The following is an 8,855-nucleotide window of genomic DNA, read 5'->3' on the forward strand; positions in this document are numbered from 1 at the left end:
AAAAAAATAAAAATAAAAATAAAAATCCTAACTCACTTTCATAGGAATCATAGTTGCACTTAGCATGTGCAACAAACCTTTGAACCCCTAGGTTACCCCTAGTGGACAAGTTGTGTCTCGTGGGTGTTTGCAGTGAATGTACCCCCAAAATTCAATAAGTCAAAAAGAATGCTGTAAATTTTAATCATGGCATAAGTAGGATAGTGCACACAAGCTCTAAAAATGCTCAACTAAATATTAAGGAGTCAAAGATTCCCCCACACTTGAATTTTATTACCCCACATCAACTCAAGCAACAAGTATGTATCAAGATTAAGGGATCTCCTCATATCTTTTGAACACTACTCACCTTCAGGTAAACCACTCATAGCATCGATGGAACCAAAGACTTAGCCTTTGAGTATTTTTTTACCATACTTTCTTTTCAGGCATTAAGGCAAAAGCTTTTCTCCACAGTAAACTCTATTTCTACTCCACTACTGTTCTCTGAATGACATGGTGGAGCATACATTAGACACCCAAGTACTTGGTAGCTTCGCTTTTTGCATATATCCATAAAGACATTGAGACATTGCTGCAATAGTCTTTTTTTGAGTTTCCTTCCAAGGAATTTCGAACAAGTCACCCTGCTTCCTGAGGCACCAGTACCCTGTCTAGTTCCAAGGGATTCCACTTTCCTTTTCTTGTTTCTTTTTTTTTTTTTTTTTTCTTGTTTCTTTTTTGTCATTCACTTTCATGCCTTGCCATAAACATATTGGTCTCAACTACTGGCCAAAAGATCAAAGGGTCCATAAAACACATAGAGGAATCTAGCCATCAAATGAAATAATGCTCATATTTTCTAACTCAATCCCCATCACCGGATACATACCAATCACCGTCCTTGAAAAGGGATTTTTTTTATTATTTTGCATGCTAGGGCACCTAATTCCCTCTTTCTCTCGCTTCATAATCAAAAAAATATATGCACAAAACCAAAACTACCGCCACAATCAAAATTCACCAATTAAGGTCAACACACCCCCCCACACTTAACTCATGCAGTGTCTTCAATGCATGCAAAAAATAAAGAATAAGGACGAGGGAGGGGATGAGGGGGGCTTACCAGACATAAGCAACAAAGAGGTCATGAAGAGTCATGAGCTCTACAACAGGTACTAGGATCATCAACAGAAATCTCAATCCATGGTCGGTACATGTAAAAAGAGCTTTAAAACCAGAAAATACTCGACCATGAACTTTAGTTAAGCGAGAAATAATATGGAAGCTAAGCACAAATAAGAAATACCCAACAGGACAATCTGTCCACATAGGACAGTGAAAAATGAAGGCAGTGAAAAATAGTCCATGTAGACAACTCTTCCCATTCCCTCCCATGGTTATTGCAGAATGCATGTCATTATCGCAAAAACCAACCAAGAATGGATCGTAGTAAGCATAAAAAGGATCATGAATAACCTCATTAAAATAATCATAAAAAATGGGAGGTTTACTCAAATCAATCCTAGCAATACAACTCTCCGCCCTTTGCGTAACTTGGTTTGCCAAATAACGATCATGATAAAATGCTTGAAAAGCATCATGACTAACAATGTCCTCCTCAATAAAATCATCAAACCTAGGAGGTTTGGACAAATCAACATATGGGACAAAACAATCCTTAGTATGACAATCATCTGGGTTTTCCAAAGAGGGAGAGGGAATTCAAAATTTCAGGGTTTCTATGCTATCATGAAAATCTGATTCTAAATCAGTGGAAACACTAGCCTCACTAAGATCAGAATTTTTAGGAAAGAGTTGGACTTCCCCAGGTGGCTCATTAAACTTTGCTTCACTAACATCTTCAAGAGACTCAATTTCAACAAATAAATCATCTTGAAAATCATTTTGTTTGGAGTGACTCTCATTAACTTCAAACTGGGGTGGTGGAATTTCAATTTCATTAAACTGGGGATGGGGCGGTTCATTCTGAACTGGAATCTGATAATATGGATTAGGTTCAGGTTGACTAGGTAATGTACCTGTTTCCTTCTCCTGCACTATGGTGATCAGTTGAGAGAGTTGCTTCTCCATGTTATTACTACTTTCTATGAAAAGGGCAACATTCTTCGTAAACTCACTCATTCCGGCCTCCTCACCCATGTTTTGAAACTCAGGGGGTTGTTGATATGGTGCAAGGAGAGGTGGCTCATTGAGATTCAACGGAGGGTTGGGCATCGGAGGACCAAACTGACCATGATATTGGAAATTGGATGGTCCAGCTTGGTTATTCCATTGATCCCACGAGAAATTGGGATGATCACTCCACCCCTGATTGTAAGTGTGAAAAGAATTGTGCTAAAATAGAGGACTCACATCACCATAGCTACTCCCATAAAGATTAGGGCATTCTTCCATAACATGGATAGTCTGGGGAGGTGACCAATCAAAGTTTCCTGAAAGCCCATAGTTGGGTTGGGAAACAAAATTGTACTGGGGTGGTGCAAAGTTGTTCTCTATCTCACTACTTTTGGCTGCCCTAGCCTGTTTAAACCTTTCCCCCAAAGTCATCTGTGCCTTAGCATGGTTCCACCTTTCCCCCAAAGTCATAGGTGGAAGTGTATCTCCCATTATTCCAAACATGCATAAACTAACCACCTATCCAAAATTGAGGTCTCCCTAAAACAAAATTTTTTTTTTTTACAAACAAAAAAAAGGAAAATCATAAGAAACACGAGGGAATTAATAGACAGTTGGTGCATTGCCCTTAAGGATCGAAACAATGATTCCAAAGGTGTAAGGTTGTCATATAGGTTGACAGCAAGGGAACCTGTATAGTCTTCAATAGCCACCTACGTTCAACTCCAAGTGGATTCTGATGTAGAGTGGAGGACTACTATACATTTTTGTCTCCAAAAGCACTCACTATGTCGCTTTCCTGTTATCAAAAGTGGTCACCTCCAAAGATAAGTCACATGCCATTCCACCCAACCAAATCAAGATGCAGCGTCATAGGTAACTTAATCCTATGAGGGACACCAAAAGAGGCGGGGTTTGGGCATATAAAAAACTTTAGACTTAGTGCACACTCTTTGGAACAGAAGAGACACAAAGATGAGGTTTTCTCTCTTTTTTTTTTTTTTCTTAAAGAATAAAAGGAAAAAGACAAGAAAGTAAAGCATTTCGAATTACTTAAAAATGAGAAAAATAAAGTGGACAATAATCTCCCTAGCAACGGCGCCAAAAACTTGTTTGAGTTTAAAAGTTACAGTAAACGTACGGGTCAATCATAGCTACGGGTCGATCACAAGGAGATGTATGCCACTCTATCTTACTTATTTAAAAGTAAGGGAAAATATCATCCCCCTCCCCTCTAAGTTTGCCTAATATCAATCCAGTACCCAAGTTTTCAAAAATATCTACCCCCTCCCCTACTTTATAAAGATTTTATCAACTATACCCTAACTGTTAAAAAATGCCATTAAGTGATGATGTGGCATGTATAAAATTTATAAAATCCCAAAATACCCTTAACCCAACCCAACCCAAGCCTAACCTAACCTAACATTCTCTCTCCTCTCTCTACTCCTCCCCATCCCTCGTTTCTCTTTCTTTCTTCTCCTGCGAACACTATCATCGTCACACCTGCAACTCTTCTTCTCCGGCGAAACCAATGAAAGACACAATCCTCTCAAATCCTTTCTTTCTCCTCAAGCACCTCAATCCTCGTTCCCATTCGTCACTCCTCCACCTCCGTCTCCGATTCCATCCCCCAATCCCAGAGAATCGGCGGAGCAGATGAAGAGGAGGCAGAGGAAAGAGGAGTTGGACCGGTCAAAATCGCGCTCTATCTAGTAGGTGGAGCCAGGAGGTTCGAGCTCACAGGGCCTTCGATCATAGATAAGGTTCTGAAGGTGTACAACAATTCAGATCTTTTCTTGTACAGTCCCTTGGACAAAGATGCCTTCAAGTTCTCGCTATTGAAGGTGGCTCTCAGGCTTGCTTCTGTTCAAATCTTCAAACCCAAACCCTTGCCCGAAACCGAAGCACAACTTAGAGTCCTCACTTCCAGCAACTCTTAGATCTTTTCTTTTTTTCGCTTTTGAGGTTGGTTTTTCAACTCTGTTTGTATTAACACCTCTTCGATTACTTACCTAATTCCTAAAGGGTAAGGAATCAAAGAAGGGTGTCAGAAGCAGTGCTATTAAAGAGAAGCATAAGCCCTAACGAAGTAATTCCAATAGCTGTGAATCAATGATAATTTATGTAGGAATTTACATAAGTAAGATTCTTCTTAATGTGAGAAAGATCTATAGCATTTTTTGAAATCTTTGAAAACTGGGGTTTGTTGCTTTTGCTTGCATTGATCTGAATTGGGTTATAGAGATTTATCATTTTCTAGTTCTTGGTTGATATTCTCACGCCCTCCTCCATTTCAATGCAAAATGGGAAACCATTGGTTTCAGATTTTGTGATGAGGTTGTTGGGCATGCAAACCTCAAGGTTTTTATCTAGGGCACTTTCGATGCTCTTTAAATTGCAAACTAATGAGGTTGATCCAATCGAGAACATGAATTTTAAGATGAAACAAAAAAAGCAGGATAGTTGTCAAGGCAGGATTGATCAATAGAGAGACTTATAATTTCTGTGATTCTTTCACTAGTTTTGCCGGAGAAGAAGAGTTGCAGGTGTGATGGTGGTGGTGTTCGCCGGAGAATGAAAGAAAGAGAAACGAGGGATGGGGAGGGGTGAGAGAGGAGAGAGAATGTTAGGTTAGGTTAGGTTAGGTTAGGGTTGGGTTGGATTGGGTTAAGGGTATTTTGGGGTTTTAGAAATTTTATGCATGCCACATCATCACTTAGTGGTGTTTTTTAACGGTTGGGGTACGGTTGATAAAATCTTTATAAAGTAGGGGAGGGGGTAGATATTTTTGAAAACTTGGGTACTGGATTGATATTAGGCAAACTTAGAGGGGAGGGAGATGATATTTTCCCTAAAAGCAATGCAAAGTGAACCAAATTAATTAAAGTGTTGGATTAAACTAACGGTAATTAAACTAACGAAGCCTAACTGACAAGCATCTACATCCTAACACACATCCATCTAACCTATTATGCATCTAACGTGGATTGACGAAATTGGAGGAATTAAAATGACGCTACCACACAATCAAAAGCTAGAAATCAAAGAAATAGAACTAACTAATTGAAGCTTGAACCGGATTGAATTTGATATCACACTTGAAATGACACTACCAAATCTGAAAAATAAACAAAAAAATAATTATAGTAAGAACTTAACATAATGCATGATGATAATAGAAAATAGAAAATAAGATTCCAAAAGCATGGAAGCATTAAAGAGGTAGAGAATGAGAATAAAAGTAAAAATTGGAGAATTAAAGTCCTAATAGAATGGAGGGAATAGAGGGGATGAGAGTGAGATTAAAATAAAAATAACGGAAGAATTTAGAGGTTAAGAAGAAGAAGAAAATAAAACTAAAAATAAGAACTTGAACCAATACTTCCTTCTACCAAAGTTGAAAGTGCATGAATTGATTAGGCTTTGCATGAATGAAGTTGATTAAACTTGAACAACTTGAATAAACCTTGCATGGCTCCCTCTTCCAAGTCTCTAATTCTTCTCACAAGAATTAGAAGCCTAGACTAGAAAGCTTTAAAACTAGAACTAGAATTAAGAGATTACAACCATATTGAAGATATAATCAAATTAAAGCTTGAATCAAAAGCATTACAACCATAGAATTAAACTCATAAAATCAAACTAAAACTTAGAAAACCAAAAATTAGAAGGAGAAGAAAGCAAAAATTTATTAAGCAATTGAACAAGTTACAAGCCCCAATCCTAGGGGTATATATAGGAGAAGGAGGAGAAGAGGAGAGGAGAGAGCCCATGGTTTTGGGAGCTCTTCTCCTTCTAAAACTGTGGAGGGTGGTTAGGTGGGAGAAATAAGAAAAAAATAAAAAATAAGATAAAAGATAAGAGAAAAGAGATAGAGAGAATAGGAAAATCTAATTAGAGAAGGGGGATATTTGGTGGGGCAAGTAGTATTAAAGAGGGGGAGAGATTTTAGGAGAGAAGGAAGAAAATGAGATGGAATGGTGAGATAGAGAGAGAGGCCATGAGTGGAATTTATATGGAAGAGAGAGAAAAAAATAGGTGAGAGGTGGTGAGAGCCGTGAGTGGGATGAAATTGTGAAAGATAGATTAGGAAAGCGGGAGAGAGATTAGGAAAGAGGGAGAGAAGGCCGTGAGTGGGAATTGAGATGGAAGAAAGAGAAAAAATAGGAGAGAAGTGGAGAGAAACGTGAGTGGGATGGAATTTTTTTTTTTTTTTTTTTTTTCCTATCTCTCCTACTCTTTCTCCTTTCTTTCTTGCGCAAATCCCATCTTGGCCGATCCTTGCTTGCAACCCACTTTCTAATCAATCTTCTAATTTGAATATGAAATTCCTCCTTTGTCCTTGGTTGCTTTAGTGAAAATTATTCCCATCCTACCCTTGGTCACATGTGAACAGGTGTAGGTCCCATGTGGTTTTTTTCTCTCCTCCAATAGTGAAAAATGCAAAAAGAGGGTAAATGCTTGAGAGGATCTCAACCCTTGATCATAATTGTCTTTCTTGATGCCAAATATAACTCTCAAAAAATGCAGACTGGCCCGGGCTTGCATTTCAGATCATTTCTGGCCCATTATTCATTTACGGCCTGAAAATGATAATTGCTCATGTGATGGCCTAACTGAATGCGTACTTGAATTCTGTCATGTCCATCTTGCCTAACTTTTAGCTCTAAACACAGCCATGCAAAACATTGGGCAGCTTTATGTGTGAATTTGGAGATTCAACTCTCGATAGCATAAAGTGACCAAAAAGACCTAAAACCTGAAAAACCCAGAAAAATACCCGAGTAGCTCCATAAAATGTGAGTAAAATGCATGCTTATGACCTTAAGATTTCACATATTAATGTGCTCATCAATGCAGACGGTGGTTACCTAACTGGACTTGATGCCCAGCCTTTTGAGTACGATGATATTGGCGCGGAGGAACTTGAAGTTGTGTTTGAGGAACACGACGAGGATTGTTCTTGTGATGATTGTTCTTATGGACTGTACTGACACTTGGGATTGTTCCCACCTTTTGTTTACTTTTGGGCCTTGGGCCATGTATAAACATTCATTGTTATACATATATTTTGCATAGTTATGTTATGGTCAGTCCGAACATGGTGTTAACCTACTGTATCACTTAGTGATTGAACATAATGTAACTATTCTCTTAAACGCATCTGCGTATTTGTTTACTTTTGGTAATGTAATATTTACCTTCTTTCGCACTCTAATATTAATGTGAAATTGATGTTAGTTCAGGACTGTGGATTGGAACACTGTGTCAGTGATCCTAGTAGCTTTATAGGGTGACACATGTCATCCTAGTCACCCTTTTTTACTGTATTTTATCCCTATCGGAATGGGGGCGTGACATTAATAATGTCATGTTTATAGAGTAATGAATCCAATGTTTGATTGTTGACATTATGAGGAAGGTCTATGAATGTTTCTTCATGATTATAACCTAATGCATGATGTTTTTGGATGATGCATAAAAATTTGATTTTGTTTAGAGTTTATCCTTTAATTTTCATTGATGTTATTGTTGGATAAATAATTGCGAAGATTAAGTCCAATCTTCACTATTATTGTGTCACTTTATGCATTGATATGTTGATAAAAGTTAGTATTTTAACATTTTATTTTCATTCTTTTCAATAGCATGTGTTAGGATGAAATGGGGAGTCATGACCCCTAAGTTCTGAACTTGAATGTAAAGCTTTAAATTATAAGCAAATGCTTGATTATTATTTTGTTGTTTATCTTACCGACATTGGTGAATATGTTGCGATAAGGATAAGTTGGCGGATTTTTGAGCTACAGACTTATCTTTAATGGAACTAAATGAACTACTAGAAAGATGGAGATGATCAAAAACTCTCCAAGAGTGCATTGCTGGTAAAACTTTCGGGGGCTTTGACTCGGTCTGGGACAAGTTTGGTTACTAGTTTCTCCATTAGTTTCTTGATGTTGAGAGGGGACAATGGTGTTGTAGTTGATCATAACTGGAGTTCATACGCTGCTATCATGAGAGCCTTGACCAGTGTATGTTAACTAGTTCACACTAGTCTATCAGGGAGTAATGTGTTTGTTATTTTATGTTCTTTTGATGCATCTTTTGTTGATTGTTGTCATATATACTTTTTCATTACAGTAGTGGTGATAAGCAAATATGGTTATAATCATTTTGTTTTATTTTGTTTCGGATCTATATATACATATTATTGTATGTCTTTACATTTTATATTACTTATGCATGTTTTCACACCTGTATAATTACTGTGGATTTACTTGCTAAGCTTTTCCTGAAACTTGCCCTCACCACCTTTCCAATGAACAACTTTATGAATGCGAACTTGGATGTATTAGAGGAGGAGGTCTAAGAGGACGAAGCGTTTGGATTAGAAGAGGACAACTATTATTAGAAACTTTACACTTTCTTTTAAATTTTAGATGAACTTTTAGTTTGTTTGAGTTTAATTTAATTTTTTAAGATTGTAACCTTTATTTCAGAATTTTAAGTTTAAATTGGAAGTTGTAATAGCTTAGTTTGACTATGCTACTTTAGTTGAATTCTTACTCTATACATTTTAGACATGTGTTTGTGTTTTGATTCTATTCCAATTCATATCTCTTTGACATAAACGATCTTGTGGACCGTCAATGTCCCTAAACCGCTAGGGTGGTTTCGGAGGCGTTACAGGAAAGGTCATTGTTGTCATAAGAGCAAGAGTAAAAGAAGTAGGG

The sequence above is a fragment of the Telopea speciosissima genome, chromosome 10 (genome assembly GCF_018873765.1).
Source record: "Telopea speciosissima isolate NSW1024214 ecotype Mountain lineage chromosome 10, Tspe_v1, whole genome shotgun sequence".
Classification (NCBI taxonomy): domain Eukaryota; kingdom Viridiplantae; phylum Streptophyta; class Magnoliopsida; order Proteales; family Proteaceae; genus Telopea; species Telopea speciosissima.